This window comes from Zootoca vivipara, chromosome 15 (genome assembly GCF_963506605.1).
Source record: "Zootoca vivipara chromosome 15, rZooViv1.1, whole genome shotgun sequence".
Classification (NCBI taxonomy): domain Eukaryota; kingdom Metazoa; phylum Chordata; class Lepidosauria; order Squamata; family Lacertidae; genus Zootoca; species Zootoca vivipara.
Window position 1 is genome coordinate 43,403,283 of NC_083290.1, and position 15,788 is coordinate 43,419,070.

At 43.7% G+C, this 15,788-nt stretch overlaps 1 protein-coding gene across 1 annotated transcript in view; it reads left to right on the forward strand.

Moving 5' to 3' along the window:
* Nucleotides 1–15,788, forward strand: part of PEBP4 (phosphatidylethanolamine binding protein 4) — a 253,983-nt gene that overhangs the window by 217,722 nt on the left and 20,473 nt on the right. The window lies entirely within an intron of this gene.

A 15,788-nucleotide genomic window follows, 5' to 3' on the forward strand; every position in this document is an offset into this window, starting at 1 on the left:
TTTTAATTTCTTTTATAAATAGCTTCCCATAAAACATCCCAAAGTGATTAGCAATAAAAAATATCAATGATTCATTCTCTGTTTACAGGTAGGTAGCCATGTTGGTCTGAGTCGAAGCAAAATAAAAAAATTTCTTCAGTAGCACCTTAAAGACCAACTAAGTTTTTATTTTGGTATGAGCTTTCGTGTGCATGCACACGAAAGCTCATTCTCTCTGTGTGTGTAATTTCAAATCTGATACAGATATAGACTGCATTAAGAATCTGCACGTAAAAGGTTTGTTGAAAAAGGAAAGTTTTCAACAGGCATTGAAATGATAATTAAGATAGCACATGTCTGCTATGTAATAATGGGATGAAGTTCTGAAGAGTAGGTGATCTCACAGAAAAGTCCTGATTCCTATGTTCTATGGAATGGCCCTACCCTATAGGTAAAAAGTAAAGGACCCCAGGATGGTTAAGTCCAGTCAAAGGTTGCAGCATTCATCTCACTTTCAGGCCAAGGGAGCCGGCATTTGCCCACAGACAGTTTTCCGGGTCATGTGGCCAGCATGACTAAACCACTACTGACAAATGGAGGACCGTGAAGAGTGCCAGAGCGGACGTAAATGCCATTTACCTTCCCACCACAGTGGTACCTATTTATCTACTTGCACTTTTGGCGTGCTATCGGACTGCTAGGCAGGCAGGAACTGGAACAGAGCAACAGGAGCTCACCCCATTGTGCGGATTTGAACCACCAACCTTCTGATCGGCAAGCCCAAAAGGCTCAGTGGTTTAGACCACAGCGCCACCCACATCCCTTCCTAGCCTATAAAAGGACTGTCATAGAGAAGAAGGCAAATCCCTCAATACCATAGAATCATAGAGTTGGAAGAAACCACAAGGGCCACCCAGTCCAACCCTCTGCCAAGCAGGAAACACCATCAAAGCATTCCTGACAGATGGCTGTCAAGCCTCCACTTAAAGACTTCAAAGAAGGAGACTCCACCACACTCCTTGGCAGCAAATTCCACTGTCAAACAGCTCTTACTGTCAGGAAGTTCTTCCTAATGTTTAGATGGAATCTTCTTTATTGTAGCTTTGCTCCGTGTCCGCTTCTCTGGAGCAGCAGAAAACAACCTTTCACCCTCTTTCATATGACATCCTTTTATATATTGAACATGGCTATCATATCACCCCTCAACCTTCTCTTCTCCAGGCTAAACATACCCAGCTCCCTAAGCCGTTCCTCATAAGGCATTATTTCCAGGCCTTTGACCATTTTTGTTGCCCTCCTCTGGACACGTTCCAGCTTGTCAGTATCCTTCTTGAACTGTGGTGCCCAGAACTGGACACAGTATTCCAGGTGAGGTCTGACCAGCACGGAATACAGTGGTACTATTACTTCCCTTGATCTATTTTTAAAAAAATAAATTTTATTGAATTGCACATTAAAAAATACACTCACAATCACACCAAAAAAATAAACAAAAATATCCAAAACATAACATACAACGAAACTTCAAACTGAACAAAAATAGAAAAACATGTCATAAACATAATCATAATCATAATCATATAATAATCATAACCGTAAATCATAATCATAAATTAAATCATAAATTATAATTATAAGTTAAATCATAAAGAACATAAACATAATCATAAATTAAATCATAAAAAATCTTCAACTAATTCTCTCATTCATTCTCTCTTTTATACCTCAAAATTTTTCTCTCCCCCTTCCCCCCCTACTTCCAGCCATTCCTACCGGTATATATTGAGTTGTTCCGTTCTTGATTGATGCATACTTATTTTCAATTTCTCTCTTTCTTTAATTTCTTCACCCTTCATAAATCTGCCACAAGATTTGCTTTTTCTACCTTATTTTTCAGATATATCTCAAAGGACTTCCAGTCTTTCCCTACTTTCTCCTTCCCTATTCCTTTTGAAATCCCATATTTTATGGCCAAATTTTTATATCCCATTAACTTCATTTGCCAATCTTCTATCTTTGGAGTCTTTTCGCTTTTCCAATTTTGCGAATTAGAATTCTGGCGGCTACTGTTGCGCACATCTATTTTTTCCTTGATTTCTTCATTTAACATGCTTAGGAGAAAAATTTCTGGTTCCTTCCTGAATGATATTCTAACTATTTTCTTTACCTCTCTGTAGACTTCATCCCAGAATTTTCTTATTTTTTTACACCACCACCAAATATGCATAAAAGTTCCAGTTTCTTCATTGCATCTCCAGCAAATATTGTTACTTCCTTTATATATCTTTGCCAATCGCACCGGGGTCAGATACCATCTAAATTGCATCTTGTAGATGTTTTCCTTTAAATCATAACTTGATATAATTTGGATATCCCTTTTCCATAATTTTTCCCACCTCTCATACATTATCGTTTTACCCAAATCTTGCGCTCATTTAATCATCACATTTTTTGTTAATTCTTCTTTAGTCTCCCATTCCAATATCAGATCGTATATATTTTTTATAAATTTATTTTTCCCCTCCAATATTATTTTCCCAAATTTGGACATCTCTTTTTCAAATCCAATTATACTATCTTTTTTAAATCTTTCATTAATTTGAAAATACTGCAATTTCATTATATTCTTTTAATTTCAAAATCCCATTTACCTCTTCTAACAAATTTTTATAAATCGGCCAATTAATTTCCATATTCATCTTTTTGACTGATATTATCTCTTTAGGTGATATCCACCAAGGTGTTTTCAGCTCCAATATAGCTTTATATTTTTTCCACACTTTATATATTGATTTCCTTATAAAATTATTCCAGAAGATGTTATACATTTCCATTTTGTCTCTCAGTATATACCAGGCATAGGCAACCTTTGGCTCCCAGATGTTTTGGAACTACGACTCCCATGATCCCTAGCTAACAGGGCCAGTGGTCAGGGATCATGGGAGTTGTAGTTCCAAAACATCTGGGAGCCAAAGGTTGCCTATGCCTGGTATATACCAATGTCATCCAAACCCCAACCCGGAACTTTCCAAATCTAATAATTCATTATTTTTTAATTCAATCCAATCTTTTAACCAATATAATGCAGCCGCGTCGTGGTATAATTTTACTTCCCTTGATCTTAAAATTATACTTCCCTTGATCTAGATGCTATACTCCTATTGATGCAGCCTAGAATTGCATTGGCTTTTTTAGCTGCTGCATCACACTGTTGACTCATGTCAAGTTTGTGGTCTACCAAGACTCCTAGATCCTTTTCACATGTACTGCTCTCAAGCCAGGTGTCTCCCATCCTGTATTTGTGCCTTTCATTTTTTTTGCCCAAGTGTAGTACTTTACATTTCTCCTTGTTAAAATTCATCTTGTTTGCTTTCGCCCAGTTGTCTAATCTGTTAAGGTCATTTTGAAGCGTCATCCTGTCCTCTGGGGTATTAGCCACCCTTCCCAATTTGGTGTCATCTGCAAACTTGCTCAGGATACCTTCAAGCCCACCATCCAAGTCATTGATAAAGATGTTGAATAAGACTGGGCCCAAGACAGAACCCTGTGGCACCCCACTAGTCACTACTCTCCAGGATGAAGAGGAGCCATTGATGAGCACCCTTTGGGTTCGGTCAGTCAGCCAGTTACAAATCCACTGAATGGTAGCATTGTCTAGCCTGCATTTTACCAGCTTCTTTACAAGAATATCATGGGGCACCTTGTCAAAGGCCCCAGTTTATGGGATTTGTGAGTGGAAGGTGACTATTGTACTCAGGTTCTTACTGAGGGCTTCCCATAGGTATGTCAGCTACTGCCTTATGGGGGTAGAGCAGATTAAATGGTCTTAAGTTACAGGAGGATAGATTTTGGTTGAATGTTAAGAGGAAGAGTACCTTGTGAATGGAATTGCTTAGAGTAGTGACCTTGGGTTAATCTGTGTTGCCCAGTTTAGCTGCATCAAAGATAACACAGACATGGGGCAAGAATCTTCTATGTCACCTTGAGCTCCTTGGAAAAAGTCTATATCTGTAGCTAGCTAGCTAGCTACCTACCTATTAATGTGTAATCATAAATGTCACAGACTGATCTCATGACCACAAGAACTGTTGCAACATTTTGACTATAGATCTATCCCAGTTAGAATTGTAAATGGTCAGGGGGGGGGGGACTGGCTACTTTTAAAAAATAATCATCATGATCATAACTATCTTGCTTTCAAGCCAGTTGATAGAACAACACAGCAGAGGGCAAGGCTGCCTTTTTCGTCTCCTCCAAAGCTGTTCTTAGAGTGAGAAATACTTGGAAATAAATTGCAGCGAGTGATGTACTTTTGAAATGAGCATGACTATGATCTCCAGTAGGGAGACGTATGAACCTGGGAAAAGCAACAGGAAGCAACTGTAGTGTTGAAAGATCAGGTCTTTCCTCAAGGATGGAGTTGCAATGCCAGGGGTGGGGGACCTTCTTTGCCACATTTCCTCTTGGCCAGCCCTCTGGGGTTGCACAGACTTGAAACAATGCTTACCAATAGCACCTCTGCTGAGCCAGGCACAACTTCATCACAGAAGGCCAAGACAAAAGTGCAAGTGCCTAGAGTGGATGTGGTCACTATTACAAATGGATGCATGCTGGGGGTGGGGAGAGATTGAAAGGTGAACCCAACTAATTCACACCTTCTAAAACAATGTTGTTGTTGTTGTTTAGTCGTGTCTGACTCTTCGTGACCCCATGGACCATATGCAAGCCAAATCACAGCTGTCTTCAAAAATTTGCATTTCTCTGACTTTTGAACTGCAGTTCTCCAGCCAAGCAATGTGTACAAAAATGCTTGTACTAGGGTAAAGCATGCACTAAATTGCATTTATTCATTCATTCTATTTCTTACATTTATGTACCACCTTTCCCCCCAAAGAGCTCAGGGTGGTGCACGTGGTTCTTCCCTCCCCATTTTACCCTCACAGCCACCCGGTGAGGTGGGTTGTTAGTGACATAGCATTCAAAAAATAGGGGAAATTGCATACAAAATTATGTGCATTAAGAGAAATTAACACTAAAACACTGATAAATTGTTGTGAGAGCTTTTGTTTTCTAATGCAAACTGGTAGAAAATGTAGAGAACTGAACAAGAGTGGGAAAATGAGAAACAAAAATGGACAACTGCTCATCCCTACACACAGCAAACACACCTCTAACCTGCACAGTCCTCTCTGCCACTGCTCAACTTTTTGCTGATCAACTTTTGTGTGTGGGGAGAGAAGAGCGATAATGAAAAGTGGGTGTTTAAACTCCCCTCCTGGATTCCTCTTTCCTCTCAGCTGACACAACTGAGCCAAGGACAAAGAAGGAGCTACTCCTTTGAGAACCACTGCTTCAAGGCATTCAGTACACCTTGAGGCACTGGCTCCTCTCATCCTTTAGTCTTCCCAACAGGAAAAGTGAGGGAAGCCGCTTGAATGCCGTACGGACGGTGGCGGGATACTCGGCTCACAGCTGAAGCCGCGAACAGAGGATCTTCCACATGCGGCGGTGGCGCGGTGCGATGGCTGCTTGCGCCGCTGCGCTCAGGCTGAGGCAGCAGGGCAAGCACTCCATGGGGTGTCTTCTTGTCACCCTCCCAGACATGGAACCCAGGGCGCACCCCCCCCCGCACGCCCCCACCTTGTGACGTCACTGGCTCTGTCCACTCTTCCCTTCAGGTACTGCTTGAAGTAGTGGTAGCTGGAAAAGGTGCTTTTGCAGGCCTATTTGGCTTGCTGTCCAGAAGGCTGGTGGGCCAGTGCAAGAGGCTTAGCAGGACAGATCAAGCCATCAGTTTCCTCAACCCTCCTATAATGGAAGCAGAAGCATCCATTGCAAAACACTTTACCTGAGAAGCACATGTCTGCTGCATTGTTGGTTTGGTTTGGGGTTTTTTTTGCAATAATTATCCAGCCATTGGCAGGGTAAGTAATAGTAGCCAATTTTAAGGTCGAAACAAAATTTAAAAATTCCTTCCACTAGCACCTTAGAGACCAACTAAGTTTGTCATTGGTATGAGCTTTCGTGTGCATGCACACTTATTCAGATACACTTCAGATACAAGTTTAATTTATAAAGCCTAGACTGCTTGAGGCCAGTTTACTTGAAGGGACGCTTTGCCCCATATATGCCGCCTTGTCCACTTTGAGGAGGGGTCTTAGAGGCTGTGAAACTGAGAACAAGTGCTTGCTGGTACATCTAAGAGCTGCAGGAGTGTCATCAGCGACACCTCAGAGCTATTGTGCATATCAAGCAATGAGATAAAATCGTGAATAATTAGATTTGGCAATTGAAGTTGCACAAACAGTCTTGAAACAACACTTGTAAAATAGCAGCTCTGCTGAGCAAGGCACGTCTTTGTCACACAAGGACAGCTAGGCTCCTAAAGCAAAGCACTTCATTCAGAATTTTTGCACAAGCAGAATTTCAGGAAGGAGATGAAAGGAATGTGGATGCCTCGCCCATGGCGACGTTGCAGCACAGGAGAATCCTCAGCCATACATGAAATCCGTTTGTGGAGCCAGAGAAGCAGCAGGTGAAACTGTAAGAGGCATTAGTCACCTCTACAAGAATCAAAGTCTTTGCAAGCTGCAAGAGGAGCAACTTTCCAAACAAGGTTGCACTTCCCTCTCCACCTGTAAACCAAATGCTATTAGGTGACATCCTATTGTTTGCCTGAGCTAGACTGAAGAGTCCAACAAGACAGTTCAGAGTTTTGGATATGATTGTTATTGCACTTCAAGACCCCCAAGCCACCCCCAGGAGAATAAAGACACAAGGACACAGAATTGAGGTTAATGTTAATGGGCAAAATTTAGGCCACAACTTTATTGCTTACAGAATGTGAGCGGCATTGGCTTAGGTATTGGCATCAACAGACTATATCTGACTCCTGCCCATGTTGCAGGAAGTCTGGAAGGGCAAACCACCAGTAGGGGGAGCCCCTCTGATCAACTTGAGCCCCCCCCCTGGGTTCCCACTGGGGTTGTGGCATGGCCCTAGCCCCTCCCCAGGCTTTGGACAAGAGCCACCCCCCCCGGATTCCTTTAACGGAATACCTTTACGCATGGAGGGGCAGGTGATGGCCGCACTTCCCCTCCCCCACACATCGCTATTCCAATGCCTTACCGCCAAACCTTACAAAGTTGTGAGGATTGCTACGAGGTAGGCGAAAACCAAGTGGCGAGGGCCAATTTGCCAAGTGGAAAAAGTCCTACCAGGCCCCTCAATGATGCCTAACCAAAGTCCATAGCAAGGCCAGCTACCCTGCCTAAAAGAGGGTGGCGCGAGGCTGAAAGAGGAGCTTCCAGAGTCGCGCTACGATTTAAATTGGCCCCGGCCACACCCCCATAGCACCCTGATTGGTCACCTGGCAAATGGCGTGGCTGGGACACCCTCAGCATGACGCAGGATGCTACTGCGCACTACGCTGAGGCGGGGGTGGGACCTGGTGGCCCAAGGGTAATTCTTCTAGAAAAAAATAGGTTCCAGAACGCACCATGAACACTCCCCTGGTTCTCTTATAATGGCAATGGTGCCCACCTGAGAGGTTCCAGAATGGAGTTTCATGCTCAGAGTAGCAGTCAATTTACATAAGGCACTGAATGCTCCCAAAGCCATGCATCACATAACCCATGAGGCAATCCCCATCCCAACATCACATAACCCATGAGGCAATCCCCATCCCAACATCACATAACCCATGAGGCAATCCCCATCCATGAAGCATTCCTATTCTCAAGTGCTTGGTCTGCAGCTTGGATAGAATAATAATTTAATAATAATAATTTATTATTTATACCCCGCCCATCTGGCTGGGTTTCCCCAGCCACTCTGGGCGGCTTCCAACAGAAAAATAAAACACAGTAATCTATTAAACATCAAAAGCCTCCCTGAACAGGGCTGCCTTCAGATGTCTCCTAAAAGTCTGGTGGTTGTTTTCCTCTTTGACATCTGTTGGGAGGGCGTTCCACAGGGCAGGCACCACCACCAAGAAGGCCCTCTGCCTAGTTCCCTGCAACTTGGCTTCTCACAACGAGGGAACCGCCAGAAGGCCCTCGGTGCTGGACCTCAGTGTCCGGACAGAATGATGGAGGTGGAGACGCTCCTTCAGGTATACTGGACCGAGGCCATTTAGGGCTTTAAAGGTCAGCACCAACACTTTGAATTGTGCTCGGAGTGCCTGGAGGCTGAACCAGAGTGTCAAGGCAGTGTGGAGTTCTGCTGGAATACCCAGCACTCCTTGCTCCTCATCAGCTTCAAACTCTGGGAAGGGAAGGGCTGAACCCTGACAGCTGCTAATCCCAGTTGCCTGACTTTTCCGAATCCCATGTGCCCCAACATGCTGCTGATAAAAGCCCTGTCAACTTCTGCCCAAGTTAGGGAAGGAGGTGCTATGTTCTGACAGGGTGCAAGAGCCCTCCCACCTCCTTCCCCAAACCCCGTAAGAGCTTGCTGGCTTTGGGAAGGAGGCAGTAGGGCTCTAGGAGCCTGTCAGAGCCTCGCGCCTCCTTCCCCAAAGCTAGGAAGTGCTCTTTCGCAATGTTGCTGCCATTGCAGGAACTGCTTCCGTGAGCCCCATCCACAGCCGGTGAGAAATTGGGGTGCCCCAGGACATAGAGCTGGAGGCACCTTCAAGGAAAGCATGGCTGTCCCTCATAAATCAGGGCACTTGGAAGGTTTGCAATCCAAGTGTCCTACCAGAAGCAGGAAGCGACTTATTTTCATTTGCAGTGAGCAAAGGTTTCGATATGCTTAAGTCAGGCATCCCCAAACTTCGGCCCTCCAGATGTTTTGGACTACAATTCCCATCACCACTGGTCCTCTTAGGTAGGGATCATGGGAGTTGTAGGCCAAAACATCTGGAGGGCCGCAGTTTGGGGATGCCTGGCTTAAGTATTATTACCTTCCTCCTTTTGTGATTTATATAATATGTGGTAGCATTACTATTTGTTTTGAGAGTAGACATTAGATGGAGTCTCTACCAAGAAGTGTATGAACAGAAGCCCGCTGTCCTGTGTTTGCGTATCCCTTCTCCCCTACCTCATTCTTAGCGCTCTCTCTCTCTCTCTCTCTCTCTATATATATATATATCCTTCACTCTAAAGAAAGTTTTGTTGAAGTTCATGTTGCCTCTTGAGTGAAGCTTGAGTGTAACTCTCTTCTGCATTAGTACTGTCAAATTCCTTGTTCTGAGGATTTTCTCCCACTCTATAGATTTCCAAATGTCATGAAATATGACTCTAAAAGAAGATGTCTCTCTTCTCTCAGCTCAATCATTTTGTCCCTTACCATTCATTGTCTTCTTTTATTTGAATCTTTAAATAGCTTTAAGGAGGATTTTTTTATTGAAAACTAAGCTGGTTGATGTGCTGTGATGATACTTCCAGACACAAATGTTTCAAGTAGCTTAGTCCTAATAATAATAATAATTATAATGATCATCCAAACAATGGTAATATATTTGTTATGAATGCCACGTTGGATATTTTCTGGCATCACACCGCCCTAGTCATAACATAGCAGATTTCACTTGGTTTGTCAGGAAAGGGTCCCTATGTTCTAGTATGATTTTCTCCTCTCTTAAACATCAGCGAACACCTTGTGGAAATCGGCATATCGCATGTAGAGTGGTGCCTTTGCCAGGGGTGGAAGGAACAGGTATGCTTGATAAGTTCTGAGATTCTAGAAGAATCACAGGTGTCTCACTTTATTTTTCACAAAATTAGCAATCAGTTTTTTCTTCAGCTGACATAATACAACATTTGCATGACTTGAACATTCTTTTAGAACTGCACACTTTTTTTCCAGAAATGTGTGTCTTGTTCAACATTTTTTAAAGCCCTGCATGAAGCTGCTGTTAACCCTGAAGTGGGATGAGAGGATACTTACACAGATCCCAACCCCTCTCTTCCATGGGGCTAATTGTACATAGGTCAGGTTAGCTTTCAGGAGCAGCCAGCAGGAAGGGCCACTGGCTTACCAGGAGGGAGAACAGCAAGGTGGCAGAGAGGATGGAAACACTATAAACACACCAGAGGGACTGGTGCCAGACTGGCTCCACCAAGATGTTCTTACTGTGGCACCCTCCCCACCGCCTTACCCCTCTTACTACCCATTGGCATAAACCAAAGTCCATGCCAGGAGGCCAGGTAAGCATTTCTGCCCCTCCCCAAGGACCACTCCTATTAGGTGGGTTGGATTTATGAATCACTCCCTGCAATGAAAGCATCCCAACATGAAAACGTTACAACATGAAAAAATACAGTGATGAAACATAGACATTAAAAACATCCAGTTTTAGATGCTGCCCAAAGGCCCAGAAAAACAAAAACATCTTGGCCTGGTGGCAAAATGATGATGGGCCTCCCTCAGGAGAGCATCCCCAGACAAAGAACTACTCGGGAAAGGTTGTTCTCTCATCACCACCCCCTGGACCTCCATCAGAAGTGCCATGTGGAAAGGGGCCTTTGGGGGGAAGTGGTCCTGTACTAATAGGGGGCCTGAGCTGTATAAGGTTTTAAAAATCAAAACCAGCACTTTGATTGGGCCTGGAAACAAATTAGCAGCCAGTACAGTTGAGCTAGAACCAGTATTGCACGTTTATGCTTTCTTGTCTCAATTAACAATCACCATATTCTGCACTAGCAGTGGATTCCATATCATTTTCAAAGGCAACCCCACATGTAACTCATTGCAGTAGTCTAACCTGCAGTTTACTAGAGCATAGACCAGTGAAGCCAGGCTATCCCATGCACACAGGGTTGCAGCTAGAGTACCAGTAAAAATTGATTGGAGGTTACTGTCACTTTCTATGACATTGTTGGATGCAAGGTACTTCCAGGCTGCATATCTGCTTCTTCAAGGGGTGTATAACCCCAATCAGAACAGGAAGCATTCCATTCATCCATACTGAGGAACCACCCACTAAGAGTGGCTCAATTGACCTTCAGTTTGTTGGCTTTCATTCAGTCCATTACGAAGGCCAGGCACCACTCTCATCACATCCCTTGCCTCACCTGCTTGAGCAGCTAAGAAATAGTATTGTGTGTCATTAGCATGCTGAAGACAATGAACTTTAAAACTCCCAATGTCCATACTGAGCAGTTTTATGTAGATATTGAGCAGAATGGGGGATAAAATTGAACCTGAGAAACCCCACAGGAGCAGAGCGGAGTGAGTCTGAGGAGCGGCAGCACGGGCAGGAGAGAAAGCGCTTGAGTTGTGTTGTGTGTGAGGGAGAGAGCGCATGCGTGTTTCCTCCTCCCTGCCACCTTCGCCAGGCTCCTTTCCGCCTTTCTCTCGGTCTCTCTCTCGGGGTGACCACCCCCTCCCCTCAGGGGGGCCTGGATGACCACGCCTCCTGGGGGATCCCGGCCACGTCATCGCCAGCCAGCCAATCAGGTGGCTGGGGGGGCATGGCCGGGCCCCGTGGCTTGCCTGCCCCCCCCCTAGTTTTGATCCTGGGTACGCCCATGACTGATGGTATCAAAAGCCACAAAAAGGTCAAGGAAAATCAACAGGGGCATACTTCACCTGTCCCTCTCACAACTTAGGTCTTCATACAGGGTGATCGAGGCAACCTTGGTGCAATTGAAATGGATCTATAAAAAGTCCCATCCAAGGGTGTCTGAAGTTGATCAGTGACTCCCTGGTCCAAAACATTATTCAAGGAGACATATGTAATTGACCTAGAGTTGTTCAAGTCTTCTGGGTCCAAGGAGGCTTTTTAAAGGAGAGGTTTTACTGCTGCCTCTTTCAGACACAGCAGCAATATCAAAAGCAACATGATGGCCTCTTTCAGACAGCCTGGAGTCACACTCTCTCCTAAACATAAAGGTAAAGGGACCCCTGACCATTAGGTCCAGTCGTGACTGACTCTGGGGTTGCAGCACTCATCTCGCATTATTGGCCGAGGGAGCCGGCGTACAGCTTCCAGGCCATGTGGCCAGCATGACAAAGCCGCTTCTGGTGAACCAAAGCAGCGCACGGAAACGCCGTTTACCTTCCCACCTATTTATCTAATTGCACTTTGACGTGCTTTTGAACTGCTAGGTTGGCAGGAGCAGGGACTGAACAATGGGAGCTCACCCCGTCGTGGGGATTCGAACCGCCAACCTTCTGATCGGCAAGCCTTAGGCTCTGTGGTTTAACCCACAGCGCCACCCACGTCCCATCTCTCTCTCCTAGAGACGCATTAATATTTGATCAGCTGGTGCCCCCCCCCCCCCGCTGGACAGGGGCGCTGTCATGGTGCGCGCCGATGTAATGACATTGCGACATGATGGCGGTGCAGCTTGCACACTTTGGCGCAGTGGTGGCAACTAGCAGAGCCGCAGGCCTTAATCCAGTTGCTGCCACCGTGCCAGAGCACCAGAGGTAAAGTGGCACTCCTTGTGCACAAAGGAGGCCACGGAAACGGCAGGCAGTATGGCTGCTGCGGGTGGTGGGCAGAGGTGGCTGCGCATGGTAGGCAGTGTGCGGAGGTGGCCATGGAGGCGGTGGGGGTGGAGGCAGCTGGGCACCCAGGGCACCCACAGGAAAAAATTGTGGGAACTAGGGTAACCCACACCCATCCAGGTGCCATATTATTATACAGTATCAATATCCCCAAGCCTTATCAACTGAAATTCATCCACTAAAACTTGAATAGACAGTGCTCTGGATACTGCTGGAAACTGACCTGCTATAATCCCAATGGTTGCAAGTGATTTTATCCTCAAAATGACTTGCAAATAAGTCACAGGAGGCTATTGAGGGTTCCACCAGCACCTTTGGGCGAGAATGTAAGAGACCCTATGCCACCCTCTAAAGCTGTGCTGGACAAAGGACAGAGGCAGAGACGTAAGTCTTCACTGCCATCACCACCACAAAGTGGGCAAACACCTGTTATATCTGTCTTTCGACCTGCTTCATTTTCCTCGATGCATTAGATCAGGAGAAGAATGCTCCTCTCCCAAATGTCAGTGGTCCAATGAAATTCAAAGCCTCCTGCGCCTGTCTTAAAATTAAGAAAACATGGAGAGATCTGATCTTGGTTTGAACTTCAGGACTGCATCAGGGTGGCATTCAGAATCCAACCTGTAGCTGCATGATAGCCAGGGAGGCCTCCCGCAGCTGGGTCCATTATTTATTTATTGTTAAAAGTATGTCTTACTCTAGTTCAAAGCACTGTTTTAACATTTATGTTAAAATTGTTAGCATCATAAAATCAAATGCAATTGAAACAGGATCATCAGTTTAAACATTACCTGTAAAAACAACTACAGAGGCCAAAATAAGCACAATTGAAAGCAGGTAAGCAGCAACAATGTAAACAGAAGGCCTGTTGAAACAGGAAGGATTTATGAGTTTTACCTAACACCTGTGGCTACAGAACTAATTAATATATAGGAGGCAATTCCATGATAAAAGGACCACCATTGCAAAGGCCTTGCTCTAACAACCCACAGACCTAAATACCTCCAGGAATGGGATAAAAGCCAAAATTTCACTCACTCATCTTAAGAGGGATGGGGGAGGTCTTCTGGATAGAGCTATTCTTTGAGGTGTGCTAGCTGCAGCCTATGGAGGAATCTAATGGCTAAAGACAATACTAAGGTGCCTAGAATTGGACAGTAAGTAATCATAGAAATCACAGAATTGTAGAGCTGGAACGGTGGCTGAGAGTAATCTAGTGGTCCAACTCCCTGCAGTGCAGGAATAGGCAGCTGTCCCATAGGGGGATTGAACCTGCAACCTTGGCATTATCATCACCATGCTCTAACCAACTGAGCTATGATTTCAGGTGAAAGCCAGCATGGTGTACAGGATAGAGTGCTAGATTTAAACTGGAGAAATCTGAGTTCAAATCTTCATTTTACCACAAAGCTTACACATTGGTCTTGGAGTAGCTCTGAGCCTAACCTTACCTCTCACAGTTGCTCAAATGGTTAGTTAAAATGGCAAGTGGGGCTTTCTATACAGGTCTGAGCTTTTTTCTTTTTCATTTAAAAATAGTTTATTTGCCACAGCATATATTTCAAACATTCTCATAATCTTAAAAACCATAAAATAACACACCATGTGTTCAAATCTCATTAAACAGAAGGAGTACATTATATCTGCAACAATTTGAAAGGTTAAATATCTGCTTTTAATGTTTGATGGATTTTTGTATTTTAGAATTTCTGTTTTTTTGGAAGCCGCCCAGAGTGGCTGGGGGAACCCGGCCAGATGGGCGGGGTATAAATAAATTATTATTATTATTATTATTATTATTATTATTATTATTATTATTATTATTATTATTAAAATGTATACTTCAAGTATTCCAAACTATGTTACCCACCCCAAACACTACTCCCGCATGTGCCTCACTACCTGTGTGTTCAATAAAATCGCCCCATACTGCATAGAAGTTACCATTTTTCTTTTGGTCTCTTGCTACCCGCAGTTTCCATGTTAGCTTTTTCAACAAAGCTGTCCGCCAGACCGCTTCATACCACTTATCCATGGTTAACAGTTGCAATGTTTTCCATGTTCTGGCTATGGTCGTTCTTGCCGCAGACAATAAATGGGTTATAAGAACTTTATTTCTAATTATTGGTGAGTCCTGACTGTACATATTAAGCAATGCCAGTCCTGGGGACTGTCTGTCTTGTAATGAAAGATATTTCTGCAAAGACATTTCCCTAGATGTTTTCTTTTTTTGAACACTCCCACCACATCCGTCTGTATGTCCTGATAGTGGGACACCCTCTCCAACACATAGGAGAGCTGTTGGGTTTTATATAAGCTAGAGGTCTAGGTGTTAAATACCAGCCATGTGCTATTTTGAGGGCTCTTTCTCTTGTCATTGCCGAAATAGATTTATACAGGGCTTTGATCCACAGTCCATTCCATGCATCTTCCTCAATTTCTAAATCCCGATTTGATCCCCACCATTCTCTCATATTATTCTGGGGAAAGAAATATGCCTCTATAGTTGATTTATACAGGAATGATATTAATCCTTTCATTCCTATGTTCTCTAATAATCCAACGAATTTTGGGATAAATCCAAACTTTTTAATCACTTCAATTAAATACCTGGGTTCTACACAATCAAATGCTTTAAATACAGTATATCCAATGATAGACAGGCTAATGTTGAAGTTATCTTCTTGCTGTGATATATTAAGTTCAGGAATTTTCTAATTGGGTTTGCAATTTTGCGTCCTGGAACAAACCCTGCTTGGTCCAGGTGGATCTATTTCCCAATAAATTCAAGGCTTTTTGAAAGAAGAGTGCGCTAAAAAGTATCATAAATATATGAGTCAAATATGCTATTTTCTCCCCAAACAAGGGGAGTCCAATCTTGTTTATGGGCAGTGTTCTCTGTAGAGCACGAGTCTTCAACCTTTTCAGTCCTGAGACCCGCCTATAACTTAAACATGTATTTGGGGACCCATTTCTTTTATTTATTTATTTTTACCACTAAGGCAGTGGTGTAGTTGTAGCCATTATAGACCAGACTTTGACTAAGTAGGGAATTCCTGAAGACCAGTGCTGCAGAGCAGAGGTTCCCAAACTGTGGTCCACAGACATCATTCAGGCAGTCTGCAATGGTTCTCTGGATTTGTGGTTAAAAATGAGAGATCTATCAAATTAAATTGAATTTTTAATTGTGTTTATATTGCTTCTTTTATTTCTTTTATGTCATTTTATTGTATTACATGAAACAATAAAATACAATAATAATGATTTTTAAACAAAAGTAATAAAAATACAATTAAAATTATGCAGCTTTTGACACAACACATTACAAGTGCTACAACAGGCAAAAAACA